The 18,262-nt window shown below is 42.2% G+C and overlaps 1 protein-coding gene across 1 annotated transcript in view; it reads right to left on the reverse strand.

The window, feature by feature from the left end:
* The window catches only part of MSRB3 (methionine sulfoxide reductase B3), a 186,955-nt gene extending 168,967 nt beyond the window's left edge, over nt 1–17,988 (reverse strand). Inside the window, exon 1 of the mRNA XM_036297359.1 lies at nt 17,856–17,988. The gene's annotated coding sequence lies outside the window, so the exon portion shown is untranslated. The remainder of the gene's footprint in view (nt 1–17,855) is intronic.
* Between the last annotated feature and the right edge of the window lie 274 nt (nt 17,989–18,262).

Here is an 18,262-nt window from a genome sequence, read left to right on the forward strand (position 1 = left end):
CAACTAGAAGGAAAGAGAACAGCATACCAAGACTCAGAGGAGGCGCAGTGTGGAAAATACAAAGGTGCGGAGGTGCGCGGAGCGGGCTGGTGGCTGAGGGCGCGGTTGTCATTTTCAATCGGGAGGGAGGCTCAGGCTCTAAGCTCCAGTTCTGGGCGAGTCTCTAGGGACCCAGACTCAAACGGGAGAAGCGGGACTGTCTGGCATCAGTCAGAACGCAAGGGCAGCTTTCTCTCCGAGGTTTGCAGCGGTTGCTGGGACTCTGAGAGGCAGAGCCTCTGGGAACGGGACTGAGAGCAGCCATAACTGCTCCCTCCGCCCGCCCTGTTTGATCCTGTGGGACCCACCCCGCCCAAGCCCTGCACAGAGCCATTTGCCAGATAGCCTCAGGCAAAGGCTAGATTAGCACCTCCCCAGAGGACAGAAGTTTTCCCACTGCAGACACAGCTGACTCTCACAGCCAGTTGGGCTGGAGGTCAAATCCCCCCAGTATTAACTACAACAATCAAGGCTTAACTACAACAAGACTGCGCACAAAGACCACTAGGGGGTGCACCAAGAAAGCATAAAAAAAAATGCGGAGACAAAGAAACAGGACAAAATTGCCAATGGAAGATATAGAGTTCAGAACCACACTTTTAAGGTCTCTCAAGAACTGTCTAGAAGCCGCCAATAAACTTAATGAGATCCTCAACAAATCTAATGAGACCCTCGATGTTATGATAAAGAACCAACTAGAAATTAAGCATTCACTGACTGAAATAACGAATATTATACAGACTCCCAACAGCAGACCAGAGGAGCACAAGAACCAAGTCAAAGATTTGAAATGCGAAAAAGCAAAAAACAACCAACCGGAAAAGCAAAATGAAAAAAGAATCCGAAAATATGAAGATAGTGTAAGGAGCCTCTGGGACAACTTCAAGCGTACCAACATCAGAATTATAGGGGTGCCAGAAGATGAGAAAGAGCAACATATTGAAAACCTATTTGAAGAAATAATGACAGAAAACTTCCCCCACCTGGTGAAAGAAATACACTTACAAGTCCAGGAAGCGCAGAGAACCCCAAACAAAAGGAATCCAAAGAGGACCACACCAAGACACATCAGAATTAAAATGCCAAGAGCAAAAGACAAAGAGAGAATCTTAAAAGCAGCAAGAGAAAAACAGTCAGTTACCTACAAGGGAGTACCCATACGACTGTCAGCGGATTTCTCAACAGAAACTTTGCAGGCCAGAAGAAAGTGGCAAGAAATATTCAAAGTGATGAATAGCAAGAACCTACAACCAAGATTACTTTACCCAGCAAAGCTATCATTCAGAATTGAAGGTCAGATAAAGAGTTTCACACATAAGAAAAAGCTAAAGGAGTTCATCACCACCAAACCAGTATTATATGAAATGCTGAAAGGTATCCTTTAAGAAGAGGAAGAAGAAGAAAAAGGTAAAGATACAAATTATGAACAACAAATATGCATCTATCAACAAGTGAATCTAAGAATCAAGTGAATAAATAATCTGATGAACAGAATGAACTGTTGATTATAATAGAATCAGGGGCATAGAAAGGGAATGGACTGACTATTCTTGGGGGGGAAAGGAGTGTGGGAGATGTGGGAAGAGACTGGACAAAAATCGTGCACCTATGGATGAGGACAGTGGGTAGGGAGTGAGGGCGGAGGGTGGGGTGGGAACTGGAAGGAGGGGAGTTATGGGGGGGGAAGAGGAACAAATGTAATAATCTGAACAATAAAGATTTAATAAAAAACGAATAAAACTATTAATGATAATCAAAAATAAATAAATAAATAAATAAATAAATAAGTATCCATCTATAGTAGTCACTCTAGACCTCTCCCAACTCCAACCACGCCCAGATTGTTTAACATACTTCCAAAAGGACTGATTGAGGTATTTTTGTGTGTTTGTTTTTTGTTTACTTGCGGGGTTTTTGGTGTTTTGTCTTGTTTTGTTTTGTTTTTTGGCCTTTAAATAAAATAGCTGACTCAAGAAACCATAAAGATTCATTGTGTAACCTATATAATAAAGAGTCAGGGTCGTAATGACCAAAGGCTCAACCAGACTGGAAGTCTGGCCACTTAGGGCGCCCTGACCCAGCACTGACTGCCTAGGAGGCTGAGGATCAGGCCCATAGAGAGACCTGCAGAGAGAGAGGCAGGGTCTGATCTGTAGCCTCTGTGGCAGCCATTGATCAGAACTTGCCTCTCTTTCTCTCCCAGCCTGGCCAACAGCCACGCCTCCATTTCTCTCCAGGCCTCCACAGCCCCGCCTTTCTGATAAGGCCCTGTTTTGATAGGCTCAGAGACATTGACTGGCATAGAAACTGGCCAATCAGAACTAAATCTGGGTGAATGTAAGGAGCCAATGGCTGCCTAGGAGGTGGAGCTTTTGACACTGACTGGCATAGAAACTGACCAATCAGAACCAAATTGGCCAGCAGAGGAGGGCAGTTGGGGGCAAGATCAGGCCGGCAGGGGAGGGCAGTTGGGGTCAAGATCAGACCGGCAGAGGAGGGCAGTTAGGGGCAATCAGGCAGGCAGAGGCAGTTAGGGGCGATCAGGCAGGCAAGCAGAGCCAGTTAGGGGAGATCAGGCAGGCAGAGAGGTTAGGGGCGATCAGGCAGGCAGGCAGAGGCAGTTAGGGGTGATCAGGCAGGCAGGCAGAGAGGTTAGGGGCAATCAGGCAGGCAGGCAGAGGGGTTAGGGACAATCAGGGAGGCAGGCAGGTGAGTGGTTAGGAGCCAGCGGTCCCAGATTGTGAGAGGGGATTGGACCTAAACTGGTGGTCGGACATCCCCCAAGGGGTCCCTGATTGGAGTGGGGGCAGGCTGGGCTGAGGGAACCCCCCCACCTCCGTGCATGAATTTTGTGCACTAGGCCTCTAGTCTAGTAATAAAAGGCAGTTATGCCATGGCCAAAATGAGACTTCTTTAAGTATACACTGTATGCAAATCATCTACTAAATTTCATATTAAAAGTGGTAGGATAGACCTAAGAATAATGCTCATATACCTGAAAATATAATTTTCCAAAACTATCCATATATTAATTCCTGAGACCGTTTGATAGCCCAATCTTGACATACTAGTAAAGTCCATTGCCTGGCACAAAACAAGCAATTGTTTTAAGAGGATGTTGAGTTTTCCTGTCATTCCAAAATTTCAGTTATGGCTCAAATTTTTAAACAAAAGTGAAGCCACAATGAGTGGCTGAAAGCTGAGAGCAGAACCTCCCTGAGTATCCACAAAGCAAGAAGTCAAGTATTGTCTATAGACTGTATAAGTCATAGTTTCCACTTAGGTATACTGTCCAAACATGTGAGAATGCTTTTATATTTTAAAGAAAACTGATTTCAAATGTTATAGTGGCTTTTTGCAATTATGTATCTTCTAAGTCCACAGCTTAAAAAAGCACAACAAGCAGAATATGGGGGGATCACCTTTTTAAAACTGAGTTAGTAATTGCTCTTATTCCTGTATACTAAACATAAACATGTCACTTCAGAAAATTTATTAACAATGTATTATTTTTAGAAAGTAGAATCAGGATTGACAGTTGGTCAGGAAGCCAGACCCTTGAGAACACATTTCTTATACCAGTATTCTCTCTATTTCAGCTCCATGTTTTATAAACCTCTACAGTCTGTGCACAGAAAGCCTTATCAGTAAAGTAAATTCAACCCATTTTCCTTCAGAAAGTCAAGTATCAAGAAACTGTCCCACTGTTCTCAAATCAGCACGTAGCTGAGTAATCCAATCACACAAATGCCAGGTAATGATGCTGCTCCAGGTGATCACTGCCAAGTGTCAGCAGTCTTGGGTATGAGTGGCCAGGATGGCCATCTCACATGTATAGGAATCTTGCAGGTAACACTTTAAGAGATACTGGAATGAGTAAATGTGATGTCCCCTAAACAAAGTTCACAGACAGAATGCCATACACTGGGCATTTTTCAAAGCCAACTCAAATCATATCTCCTATTTACACATTTCCTGTGCCCTTCCTCTTTCTAGTCAACACGTTTTCTTCTCCCCTTCATTTTTAACCTTCCTTACTTATACATGCTTATCTCCAGCCCTGGTATCTCCAAGTTAGTCTTACATTTCCAATTCTACTACACATCTCCACATGAATGTTCTTCCAGCACCTCAAATGCAATAAATCTAAACACTTTTTACCCCCACCCACAACCCTGCTCTGAGTTCACATTCTCTCAATTGTCTAGCCTTAACCTCATCTTTTATTCATCCCTCTCCTCATATCCAATGAATTGTTTATTTCTGTCCAATCTACCTCAGCAACACTTCTCCAATATGTGCACTGCCCTAGTTTAAGTCTTCATTCTCTGAAAAACTCTTAGAACATTTCTTTATTGGCCCACTGGTTTCTTTCCCAGTTTAATTTATCCTATAAACTATTAGATAATATAGCCTATAATTCAACTCTGATCATGACATTTCAAGGATCCAAAAGAATTCCAATCTCATAGCTTACTCACTTGGTGGTCCAGTCCAGATTTCCTAGCCAAGCATTAAAAGTTTTCCATGGTTTAGGCCAAACCTAATTTTCCATCTTTATACTTTGTCTTCATACTATTTCCCCTTCTTTTTTTTTTTAATTATCAGAGGTTTTAGATTTACAATTGTTTCGTCTTCATAATGTTTTAAGATGGTTGGGTGGAATTAGGCATAGCTATTCCCTTTTTTAAAGTTTATCTTTATTGTTGAAAGTATTACAGATGTCCCCTTTGTTTGTTTTTTCCCACTGACTCCTTCACTGCATACCTGCTCCTCCTAGGCCTTCACCACTCTGTTGTCTGTGTCCATGGGTTATGCATATATGCATATAAGTTCCGAGGTTAATCACTCCCATCCTAACCCTTACCCCTGCCTTTCCTCTGAAATTCGTCAGTCTATTCCATGCTTCTATGTCTCTGGTTCTATTTTATTCATCAGTTTATTTTGTTCATTAGATTCCACATAGGAATGAGATCATGTGATACTCATCTTTCTCTGACTGGCTTATTTTGATTAGCATAATACTCTCAAGGTCCATCCATGCTGTTGCAAATGGTAAGAGTTTTCTTATAGCTGCTTAGTATTCCATTGTGTAAATGTACCACAGTTTTTGTATCCACTCATCTGTTGATGGACACTTCAGCTGTTCCCAAATCTTAGCTATTGTAAACTGTGCTGCTATGAACATAGGGGTGCATATATTTTTTCTGATCGGTGTTTCGGGATTCTTAGAATATATTCCTAGAAGTGGGATTACTGGGTGCCAAATGGGATTTCCATATTTAATTGTTTTAGGAAACTTCATTCTCTTTTCCACAGTGGCTGCACCAGTCTGCATTCCCACCACCAGTGTACAAAGGTTCACTTTTCTCCATTTCCTCAACACTAGTTGTGTGTTGATTTGTTGATGAAAGTCATTCTGACAGGTTTGCAGTGATACCTCATTGTCATTTTAATTTTCATTTCTCAGATGATTAGTACCTTTGAGCATTTTTTCAGATATCTCTTGGCCTTCTGTATGCCCACCTAAATAGTGTCTATTTAAGTCCTTTACCCATGTTTTAATTGGATTGTCTTCCTTTTGTAAAATTGTATGAGTTCCCTATATATTTTGGAAATTAACTTCTTATTGGATGTATCATTGGCAAATATGTTCTCCCATGCAGTGGGCTCTCTTTCATTCTGTTGATGGTTTCTTTTGCTGTGCAGATGCTTTTTATTTTGATGTAACCCCATTTGTTTATTTTCTCCGTAGTTTCCATTGCCCTTGGAGATGTATCAGTAAACATACTGCTAAGAGAGATGTCTGAGATTTTGCTGCCTATGATTTCTTCTAAGATTTTTTATGGTTTCACAACTTACGTTTTATCCATTTTGAGTTTATTCTTGTGTATAGTGTAAATTGGTGGTCTAGTTTCATTTTTTTGCAGGTACCTGTCCAATTTTCCCAACACCATTTACTAAAGAAACTATCTTTACTCCATTGTATGCTCTTGCCTCCTTTGTCAAATATTGAGCATAATGGCTTAGGTCAATTTCTGGGGTCTCTGTTCTGTTCCACTGATCAATATGCCTGTTTTTGTGCCAATGCCAGGCTGTTTTGAGTATAGTGGCTTTGTAGTATAACTTGATATCTGATATTATGATTCTTCCAACTTTGTTCTTTCTCAAGATTGCTAAGGCTATTTGGGGGTCTTTTTTTTTTTTTTTTTTGGTTACATATACATTTTTGTAGTGTTTGCCCAGCTGGTATGGCTCAGTGGCTGAGTGTCAACCTATGAACCAGAAGGTCATGGTTTGATTCCCAGTCAGGGCACATGCCTGGGTTGCAATTGCAGACTAGATCCCAGTGTGGAATGTGCAGGAAGCAGCCAATCAATGATTCTCTCTGATCATTGATTTTTCTCTCTCTCTCTCTCTCTCTCTCTCTCTCTCTCTCTCTCTCTTTGAACAATAAAAATAATTTTAAAAAATAAATTTATGTAGTGTTTTTTCTAGATCTGTGAAATATGCTGTTGGTATTTTAATATGGATTGCAATGAATCTATAGATTGCTTTAGCTAGTATGGACATTTTAATGATGTTGATTCTACTAATCCATGAACTTTGTATATTCTTCCACTTGTTTATATCTTCCTCTAGCTCCTTTTTCAATGTACTGTAGTTTTCCGAGTATAGGTCTACTTTTGCCTCATTGGTTAAGTATATTCCTAAGTATCTCAGTTTTGTGGGGGTTTTTTGTTGCAATGGTAAATGGAATTTTTTTTTTTTTTTTTAGTTTCTCTTTCTGAAAGTTCATTATTAGTGTATAAAAATGTAAAAGCCCTGATCCGGATGGCTTCATAGGGAAATTTCCCAAATATTCAAAGAAGAACTAACACCTACCCTCCTCAAACTATTCCAAAAAATTCAAGAGGAAGGAACACTTCCAACCTCTTTTTATGAGGCCAGCATTACCTTAATTCCAAAACCAGATAGACACTACAAAGAAAGAATTACAGGAGAAACCAAGATGGCGGCATAAATAAACACCAGAAATTGCTGCCTCGCACAACCACTTCAAAAATACAACTATAAAACTGATTCACATGGGAAAAAAAAAATACAACTAAAAGACAAAATGGACATCATCCAGAACCACAGGAAGGCTGGCTGAGTGGAAATTCCACAACTAGAAGGAAAGAGAAAAGCACACTGAGACTCAGAGGAGGTGCGGAAGTAAAGTGCAGAGGTACGGAGGCGCACGTGGAAAGGGCTGGCAACTGAGGACGCGGTTGTCTTTTTCAATCGGGAGGGAGTCTCAAGCTCCAGACTGCTCTGAACTCCAGTTCTGGGCGAGTCTCTGGGGACCTAGATTCATACGGGGAGAAACTGAACTGTCTGGCATCAGTCGGAACTCAAGGGCGGCTTTCTCTCAGAGGTGCTTGTAGTGTTTACTGCAGGACACTGAGACGCAGGGCCTTTTAGGGTAGGACTGAGGAGCAGCCATAGCTGCTTGCTCTGCCCTGTTGATTCCCTGAGACCCCGCCCCACCCAAGCTGTGCCCAGAGGCTTTTGCATATGAAAGGCCTGGCCCTTGGCAATCTAAAATTACTTAACAAACTGCAGCTGAGTCAGAGAGACCCAGGTCATCCAAAAGAAGACCCATGGCCCCACAGAAGCTTGCATTGCTTCACAGCTGGGCCTCATCTGGGCACCTCCAAACCCCAAACAAAGAAGAGGAATCTGCAGATCTCTCCATAGCTCCTGCTGGGTAGCCTCAGACAGAGGCTAAAATAGCACCTCCTTAGAGATCCAAGAGCCAGTGTACCCAGTGGTCAGAGTGGGACCATCCAGATTACAACTCCTCAGATCCATAAGGGACACACTCAGGAGGCAGACTCAGTGAGCACCAAAGCCACACTGAAGCAAGTCTTGCCCCAGAAGGGTGTCTACAGCACAGAAGTTCTCCCACTGTAGATACAACTGATTCTCACAGCCAATTGGCCTGGAGGTCAATTCCTCCCAGTGATAACTACAACAATCAAGGCTTAACTACAACAAAACTGTACACAAAGCCCACAAAGGGGTGCACCAAGAGTGTCCACCTCAGGTAATTGGGGAGGCTGAGCCACTGGGCCCTATAGGACACCTAGCACAGAAAGCCACTCTATCAACAGAGGGAAGCATAAAAAATGCAGAGACAAAGAAACAGGTCACAAATGACAGAAATGGAGGAAAGAAAACTACTGGATATAGAGTTCAAAACCACACTTATAAGGTTTTTCAAGAATTTTCTACAAAACGCTGATAAATTTAGTGAGACCCTCAAGAAATCTAGTGAGACCCTCGAGGTTATGAAAAAGGACCAACTAGAAATTAAGAATACACTGACTGAAATAAAGAATATTATACTGAGTTCCAACAGCAGACTAGAGGATCGCAAGAATCAAGTCAAAGATTTGAAATACGAAGAAGCAAAAAACACCCAACCAGAAAAACAAAATGAAAAAAGAATCCAAAAATATGAAGATAGGGTAAGGAGCCTCTGGGACTTCAAGCGTACCAACATCTGAATTATGGAGGTGCCAGAAGAAGAGAGAGAGCAACATATTGAAAACCTATTTGAAGAAATAATGACAGCCCTGACCGGTTTGGCTCAGTGGATAGAGCGTCGGCCTGAGGACTGAAGGGTCCCAGGTTCAATTCCGGTCAAGGGCATGTACCTTGGTTGCGGGACATCCCCAGTAGGGGGTGTGCAGGAGGCAGCTGATCGATGTTTCTCTCTCATCGTTGTTTCTCTCATCTCTATCCCTCTCCCTTCCTCTCTGTAAAAAATCAATAAAATATATTTTTAAAAAAAAAAAGAAATAATGACAGAAAACTTCCCCTACCTGGTGCAAGAAATAGACTTACAAGTCCAGGAAGCACAGAGAACCCCAAACAAAAGGAATCCAAAGAGGACCACACCAAGACACATCAGAATTAAAATGCCAAGAGCAAAAGACAAAGAGAGAATCTTAAAAGCAGCAAGAGAAAAACAGTCAGTTACCTACAAGGGAGTACCCATACGACTGTCAGCTGATTTCTCAACAGAAACTATGCAGGCCAGAAGAGAGTGGCAAGAAATATTCAAAGTGATGAATAGCAAGAACCTACAACCAAGATTACTTTTTACCCAGCAAAGCTATCATTCAGAATTGAAGGTCAGATAAAGAGCTTCACACATAAGAAAAAACTAAAGGAGTTCATCACCACCAAACCAGTATTATATGAAATGCTGAAAGGTATCCTTTAAGAAGAGGAAGAAGAAGAAAAAGGTAAAGATACAAATTATGAACAACAAATACAAATCTATCAACAAGTGAATCTAAAAATCAAGTGAATAAATAATCTGATAAACAAAATAAACTGGTAATATAATAGAATCAGGGGCATAGAAAGGGAGTAGACTGACTATTCTCAGGGGGAAAGGCATGTGGGGGGTACAGGAAGAGACTGGACAAAAATCATACATCTATGAAAGAGGACAGTGGGGGGAGGGGAGGTAAGGGCAGAGGGTGGGATGGGAACCGGGTGGAGGGAAGCTATGGGGAGAAAAAAGAGGAACAACTGTAATAATCTGAACAATAAAGATTTAATTTTTTTAAAAAAAGAAAGAAATAATTACAGGCCAATACTCCTGACAAACATAGATGCTAAAATTCTCAATAAAATATTAGCAAAGAGGACCCAGTAATACATTAAAATGTTCATACACCATGACCAAGTGGGATTTATTGCAGGGATACAAGGCTGGTACAATATTCGCAAGTCAATAAATGTAATACATCTCATAAACTGATTGCAAGACAAAAATCCCATGATCATATCAATTGATGCAGAAAAAGCATTTGGCAAAATCCAACATCCTTTTTTTGATAAAAACTCTCAGCAAAGTGGAAATAGAAAGATCATACCTCAACATAATAACGGTCATATATGACAAACCTATAGCCAACAGCATATGCAGTGGGCAAAAACTAAAAACATTTGTCCTAAGAACAGGAACAAGACAGGGATGTCTGCTTTCACCACTCTTGTTCAACATAGTACTGAAGTTCTAGCCATAGTGATCAGACAAGAAGAAAAAATAAAAGGCATCCAAATTGGAAAGAAGGAAGTAAAACTGTCATTATTCACAGATAACATGTTACACATAGAAAATTCATTAAAAACTATTAGATTTAATAAATGAATTTGGCAATGTAGCAGGCTACAAAATTAACAGCCAGATATCTATAGCATTTTTATTTCCCCTTCATATATGCTCTATTTTTTTTTTCTTTTATACCTTCTTTTCTATATGATCTAAATATTGGGTGCTCAACAAAAGTTGCTTTTCTTCCACATGAGTTTGCTATACTCTCCTTCCCCATGCCATCTCAGATTATAGGAAAACATGGTATTATTCTATTTATTCAATCTTTACACAGGATATTAGGATATTCATGGAAAGCCTGTAAAATCTAGAAAATAGACAAGGACTGAGAAAGGAGAGCAGTGTGACCGAGCTCCAATGTCAAAGGAAGATGGTGACATTGCAGGATTTCATAAAAGCTTCAGAACATTTGAAAAAGCTGGAATCATTACACCTGGGACAATGGATCCTGAGAGCCTATCAGAATTCTCCTAGATGAAATATTAATCTAATAGAACTTACAGTACAGTGAAGAAGATGACTACGTACAGACTTTACAATGCAAGATGGTAAAATAGTGTTCCAATCAAGGCACAAAATGTCTTAGAAGCAAAAGGAAATGACAAATTCTAAACGATAAAAGTTTCACAAAATACCATGTGACCAGGACTTAAGCATTTCAGTAGATTATGACAGAAAATTATTCCACGCAGCAGATATACTGTAAAGGAAAGGTAAAGATGGAAAATTCTAGATATGTGAGAGAAATATTAAAATAAATGATTAACTCTTCGTCCCTAAACTATTTTGAATGTCTCTGATTATCACAATTTGTTTTAATGAATTTACTGATTTTTAAATCACATTTTATTTTCATTTTTAATTGAATTTATTGGGGTGAAATTGGTTAATAAAATTATACAGGTTTCAGGTGTACATGTTCATAATACATTTCTATATTGTATTGTCTGTTCACCACCCCAAGTCAAGTCTCCTTCCTTTTATTTTTCAATTACAGTTGACATACAATATTATATTAGTTTCAGGTGTACACCCCAGTGATTAGACATGTAACTTACTAAGTGATCATCCCAATACTGGTATATCTCATGCCCATTTGACACCATCATACTTATTAGATTATTGACTGTATTCACTATGCTGTACATCCCTATGACTATTCTGTAACTACCAATTTGTGCTTTTTAATCCCTTCACCTTTTTCACCCATCCCTCCAAAACCCCTCCCATCTGGCAACAATCAAAATGTTCTCTGTATCTATAAGCCTGTTTCTGTTCTGGTTGTGCATTTATTTTGTTTTTTAGATTCAATTGTTGATAAATATGTATTTATTGCCATTTCATTGTTCATATTCTTCTTCTTCTTCTTCTTCAAGAAGACTCTTTAACATTTCAAGTAATACTGGTTTGGTGGTGGTGAACTCCTTTAGCTTTTTCTTGTCTGGGAAGCTCTTTATCTGTCCTTCAATTCTATATTTTAGCTTTGTTGAGTAATTTTGGTTGTAGGTCCTTGTTTTTCATCATGTTGAATATTTCTTGCCAATCCCTTCTGTTCTGCATAGTTTCTGTTGAGAAATCAGCTGATGACGTCTTATGGGAGCACCCTTATAGGTAACTGCTTTTCTCTTGCTGCTTTTAAAATTCTTTCTTTGTTTTTAACCTTTTTTGCATTTTAATTATGATGTGTTTTGGTGTGGGCCTCTTTGGGTTCATCTTTTGGGGATCTCTCTGTGCCTCCAAAATTTGTATGTCTATTTCCTTCACCAGGTTAGGGATGTTTTCTGACATTAGCTTTTCAAATAGGTTTTCAATTTCTTGCTGTCTCTCTTCTCCTTCTGACACCCCCATGATGTAAAATTTGGTACACTTGAAGTTATCCCAGAGGCTCCTGACACTATCCTCACTTTTTTTGGATTCTTTTTTCTCTCTATTCTAATTGGACATTTGCTTCCTTATATTCCAAATTATTGGTTTGATTCTCAGCTTTATCTACTCTACTGTTGATTCTCTATAAATTATTCTTCATTTCAGTGTATCCTTCATTTCTGACTGGTTCTTTTTCATGGTTTTCATGTCCTTTTTTGCTGTTGAAGTTCTCACTAAGTCCATTGAGCATCCTAATAACCAGTGTTTTGAACTGCATCTGGGACATGTTTCTCTGCCTCCTTGTGTTTGTCTCTATGTATCAGGCAGAGCTGCTACATCTCTCAGGCTTGGAAGAGTGGCCTAATGTAGTAGGTGTCCTGTTGAGTCCAGTGGCACAGCCACCCTGTTCACCAGAGCTGGGCACTCCTGGTGCACTCCCACCATATCCCCCATATGGGTTATGTACACCCTCCTGTTGTAGTTGAGTTTTGATTACTGCTGGCATGTCAATGAGAGGGTTTTACACCCAGGCACATCATCTGTAAGGACTGGCTTTGACCACCATGGAGGATCAGCTATTCAGGGGACCACTCTATAGAGCAGGACTTACTTTGGTGCCTCCTAAGTCTTCCCCTTGAGTGTGTCACTTGTGGAGGTGGTTGGGTGGTGCTTCAACATGGTCTGAAGCTGTCCACTAGGTGCAATGGCTCTGGAGCCTCCTGGGAGGAGCAGGCCAATGTCAAATGCAGACTTTGTTCTGCGTGGGGCCTCTGGGAATAAACTACAAAGCAATCTGAAGATGGCTGCTACCTGTGCCAGTCTCTGAGGTGCCCAGGAGAGGCCAAGCTGTGAACCAAGCCCAGTTGCTGCTAGTGCCAGGCCTGTGGCCACTTAGCAAGAGGTAAGGGGCATGCCAAAGCTAGATGCTGCTTGTTTTGAGAGATTTTCGGAAAGTGTGAATGAGCATAAGCCAACACAGGCCATTTATATGAAAATGCCACTGAAATAGATGGGTGTGCCCACAAGTTGGGTGGGGTGGGGTCTCAGGGAATTACCAGGGCAGGGCTACCAGTGATACCCAGGTTGATGGAGACTCAGATGTGGTGCCTTGTGGCTCCACGGGGGTAGGATTTAGCAAAGGAACAATGGCCTCTGCCAGCACTTCTGTCTGGGAGAAAGCTGCCCTTCCAGCCCTGGCCCCAATGCCATACAATTCAGTTCCTCCTTGGATGTCCCTGGTACCTTTCAAGCTTCTGCCTCAGCACTGAAGCTCAGAGGAACTGAGTCCAAGTAAGTCCATTTGTGGGCCCTTTAAGAGAAACACCTGGGACTCCAGAAGCACTCCGTCTCACTCAGCCACAATCCCTACTGGTGTTTACAGCCAGAAATTGTGGGGACTTTCTTCCTGGCACTGGAACCCTTGCCTAAATCTAATAAATTTACTTTTAAAGCTTTTGAGCTTAGCATTTTAATCTAGTGGATTTCTTAAGTTATGCAGATGATTATCTGCAGGATGGATTAGTTGTTAAGCAGTATTTTCACAACTCAGATGAATCCCAAGCTCTGCCGTAATTCTCGAAAGTGGTGCTACACTCACTTTATTCCCCACAGGCCTTCTCTTCAGTGCTGGTCTAGCAGTATGAATGAGCTAATCTAACATCCTAGGATCCCAGGAAAGGGTGACACTCTTTTACACACACATTGCAATCAAAAAAAAATTATATACTGTAAGGACTAATAACCCCATAATAAAAAAAGGTAATAATGTAAAATAAACCATGTAAATGTTTATACTGCATTCTATAAAGAAGTCCAGAATTAAAAAAGACTTTAGGGAAAAAAATCTAGATTAACCATTTGACCCAAACTGTGTCTGCTAGGTTCTTTCTCTCAGTTTATTTATTTATTTTTTTAAAATATATTTTATTGATTTTTTACAGAGAGGAAGGGAAAGGGATAGAGACTTAGAAACATCGATCAGCTGCCTCCTGCACACCCCCTACTGGGGATGTGCCCGCAACCAAGGTACATGCCCTTGACCGGAATCGAACCCGGGACCCTTCAGTCTGTAGGCCAACACTCTATCCACTGAGCCAAACCAGCTAGGGCAGGGGTGGGCAAACTGTTTGACTCGAGGACCACAATGGGTTCTTAAACTGGACCGGAGGGCCGGAACAAAAGCATGGATGGAGTGTTTGTGTGAACTAATATAAATTCAAAGTAAACATCATTACATAAAAGGGTACGGTCTTTTTTTTTTTTTTTTTTTTTAGTTTTATTCATTTCAAATGGGCCGGATCCGGCCCGCGGGCCATAGTTTGCCCACGGCTGGGCTAGGGCATCTTTCTCTCAGTTTAGCATCAAGGCTAAATGATTAAGCCTCTCTGTAAATACTCAGGAGCCTCTGAGAAGTCACATTCAACCATGAATACAAAAAAGCAGAATTAAAATGGTCAGCAAATAGAGAACAATGAAGCAAAGAAAGGCAAAGACTAGAGACTGGAAAAGTTGCAGGTTGTCCAGTCCCTGGTACCTAATAAGGTCTGTCTGCATTTGGCTCCCATCAAATTCCTTTCTTTTTCCTAAAACTAGTTCAAGTTCACTTCTGTTACTTGCAGCAGAAGCTTAAATAATGAAATAACCAAAATCCCCCATAAAGTCAATTGACTGATTCATTCGTGGTCTATCTCTCCTATACTTTTCTTTCTCTTTATTTGTATTTCCTTAAAAGTTATAAATATGACTTTGATATGCTATAGAGACGAATACGTGAACGGAGACCCAGGATTGTGTTGAGCATTTTAAAAGTAAAACCCATCATGCCCAGGAAAGAGAAAACAGAAATATTCAAGTAAAAGCCTTGAGATATCTGTACAGCAAGCAGAGATGCTAACAGCTGGCAAATTAAATAAATAGCTATCTGATTACCCTCCTATTGAAAGCCAATTTAATTCTGAATAACACAGATGGGTAAGTCCAAATCAGCCTACTCCGAGGTATGATCAAAAGGTGAAATTCCGTATAGGGCATTTCATCTGGAATGCTCCCATAAAAAACGCCACAGTCCTCTCAATCATAGAAAGGTTTGGGTTCTCTCCAGTGGTAGCCCTAACCCGGATGCAAATTCCAAAACTGAATACCAAACCATCTTAGGGCCTGGGCTTAACTATCCCCAAAGAGCTGTTAGGCATTTACGCTGTGATGTAACTAGAACTTTCTGGTATCAGGAAGATATTCACAGAAGCTTAATATTATGGAACTCTGTCCAGGTGTGTGCATGTGCCAGGTATTAAGACATTCCTGAGGCAGATCCAGGCCCCCTAAAGCTGGACCAACACCCATCAGACTACAAGCAGACCAGTTTAACATGTATAGCAAGACAGAGTTGACAATCAGAAGTCTGAATCAATGTAGTGGGTGGCTCTGCAGGATTCTATAAACAAAAACAGTATTATAGGATCCTGCAGTTAGAAGGAACTTGGGAACTATGTCCAACTTCATCATTTTACTGAGAAGAAAGTTAAACAGCAGAACCAAATTCATCAACTAAATCCTTAACTATAATAAGTAACGAAGGTGAGATAACATCAAAGGGACTGTGACCGGATTATGATAGAACCTAAAAGCATGTGGTTCATTATTTCAACTTTATTTACTAAAGTTGCTCTTTAATAGTTGAAAATTTATTTTTAATTTAAGAAAGGGTAAATGTGTTAGAAAAATCTACAAAAACTACTGTTAGGATAATTTTTTGATATTTTGTTACTTGATTTTAGCAAAAGAGTAAAGACTTCTAACCTAATGAGTTAACATTTTAGTTAAGTTTTTAGAGTAAGCACCTTTAAAAGCCAAATAATGGGTGTGGATTAAAACTAAATGATATATGCTTGCAACCTTGGCAGACAGGCAGTTTAGGCACTGTGACAAAACTCTGAATGGCAGAGAGATACTTCTAATTTTAATACAAAAAATTTGAGACATGCACATAAGGCCCTAATGAAAGTCACCAGAAATTAGATTGGTATGTCAGGTGGGACCAAAATTAAAAGAATAAATGTTTAAATCATTTAAATATAAACCTGATACTCACTATTGCTGGCAAGGGGCCACAGAACAGTGGATTTGGTCTTCAAGGGCTGTTTACTCCAGTAAACAGTATTAGGTAAGTCAACATATCACTGAGGGGGAAAACCATACATCTATTCCCTGCACAATCCACTATTTATGGTGCAGCACAGTATTTTTTTTAGAAGACCATTAATACAATGTGGTTAGAACTGGTTGTGTTTCCCAAGAAGTGCTACTAAAGTTATTCCTAAAATATGAATTCATAAAAAGTAGGTCTTTTTGAAAAACAATATTAACCAGAAACAAATATGAAAGTGATATTACTTAAATTAATATTTTTAAATTGCACATTTAATAAAAGTTAAACATTTTTTAAATCTCCCATTAATCTGAATTGACAATCTGTAAGTTACATAAATCTTTAAGACTTTTTATAGAAAAAAAAACTAACTTTTAAAATCTATTTTGCCAACAATGCTGCAAATGGAAAAATACGAAGAGCTAGCCAAAGACTGCTGAATAGAACCTAAGCTTAAGAATCAGCTTTCCACTAATGTATGAGTCCTATTTGTTAGCCCTATCTTATTTGCAACAGTTTAGTCCACGGGTGGCAAAAACAAAACTAAACTAAAATTTCCTAAGGAATCTCAACTTTGAGGATTTACAACTTCTGTTCCTTCAAGCCAGATAAAACTAAGAACCGAGCTCTGATAACTAGATACTGATCGCAAATATACAAGTTCATGCGCTTTCACATTTACCTTAAACTCTGCATGGGTGCTTTCAAATAATTAACTTTTATAATAATCTTATATTAAAAAAATTCCTCACTGATATGTGCCACAAGATTTAAAGAAAACGATTCTTAAAGATTGTTCTAAGAATTCAAAACTGCCCCACCTGATAGCCTAAGTCCTCACCAAACAGTGGAATGGCACCTTTCGTTCCCATAGTTCCCCCTGAAATAGTTGGTGCAGGGTAAAACTTAAAAAACAGACTTCGATGCTTTTTTCCCTTCAAAACAAAACAAAACTAGTACCTGGCAAACTCGGGCTTCGGTGTGGTCCTGGCCTGTTAAGTGCCAGCCGGGCCCGCCGGAGCCCGAGCTGCCGGCGTAGAGGGGGCAGCCGGCTGGCGGTGGGCGCCCCGCTCCTCGCCCGCCGCCCACGGGTCCCCGCGCTGCCCCCGCGCCCCTCCCCGACGCGCGGCGGGAGCGCGGGCCTGGCTGGCACCTTCCCACGCGCCCGGCCCGTTATCTGAGCCGCCACCTCAGCGGGGCCAACCTGCGCGGAGCAGGGGGCTCCGGGAGCCCCGCCGCGAGCGCCGCGCCCCCCGAGCCGGGCGGGTCCCCTCCCTGCCTCTGGCCGCCGCCCCGCCCGCCCCTCTCCCGGGCCCCGCGCCTGGCGAGAGCCCCTGCGGGCTCAGGTTCGCTCCGGGACGAGATAAGGTGTCAGCGCGGCGGCCAGGCGCCGCCCGTCGGCGGGGCGCAGCCACCAACCCTGACCTGGTTCCCGCCGCCCCCACCGCCCGCGGGCGCTCTCCTCCGCGCCCCTCGGCGCCCCTCGGCGCTCGGGAGAGGGCGTCCCGCAGGAGGCTCAGGGGGCGCAGCCGGCGCTCGCACGGGACTGGGGTCGCGGTCCCGCTTCAACTTGGCAGGGTCCGGGCGGGAGGGCTGCGGGTGGCGAAGCGGAGCCCAACTTACCGGGCTGCGCGGCTCCTCGCGTCGCGGCCGCGGCCAGACAGACGCAGAGGCAGAGCGAGAGGGGGCGCGGGAGGGTCCGCCGCGGGCTCATGGAAGGAGCAGGGAGCCACCGCCGCCGCCGCTGTCCGAGCCTCCCTTCCTCCCTCCCCGGCTCCGGGCGACGGACGGGGCGGCGGGAGGCATGACGGGAAATTCCTGGGCACGGGCAGCCGAGTCCAAATATGAGCAAAGGAGACGAGCGAGGGAGGACGGCGAGCGCGCCCGCCGCAGACGGGGCCGGCTGCCCGGCCTCGGCGGCCGCCAGCTCCCACCTCCTTCTCCCGTTCCTCCTTCAGAGCCACCCAAGGCTGACCTGGGGGGAGGGGGGAGCCCGCTGTCACGGGCATCCCTTTCCAAGGTGGGGGCCC

Source organism: Myotis myotis, unplaced genomic scaffold, assembly GCF_014108235.1.
Source record: "Myotis myotis isolate mMyoMyo1 unplaced genomic scaffold, mMyoMyo1.p scaffold_m19_p_3, whole genome shotgun sequence".
NCBI classification, from domain to species: domain Eukaryota; kingdom Metazoa; phylum Chordata; class Mammalia; order Chiroptera; family Vespertilionidae; genus Myotis; species Myotis myotis.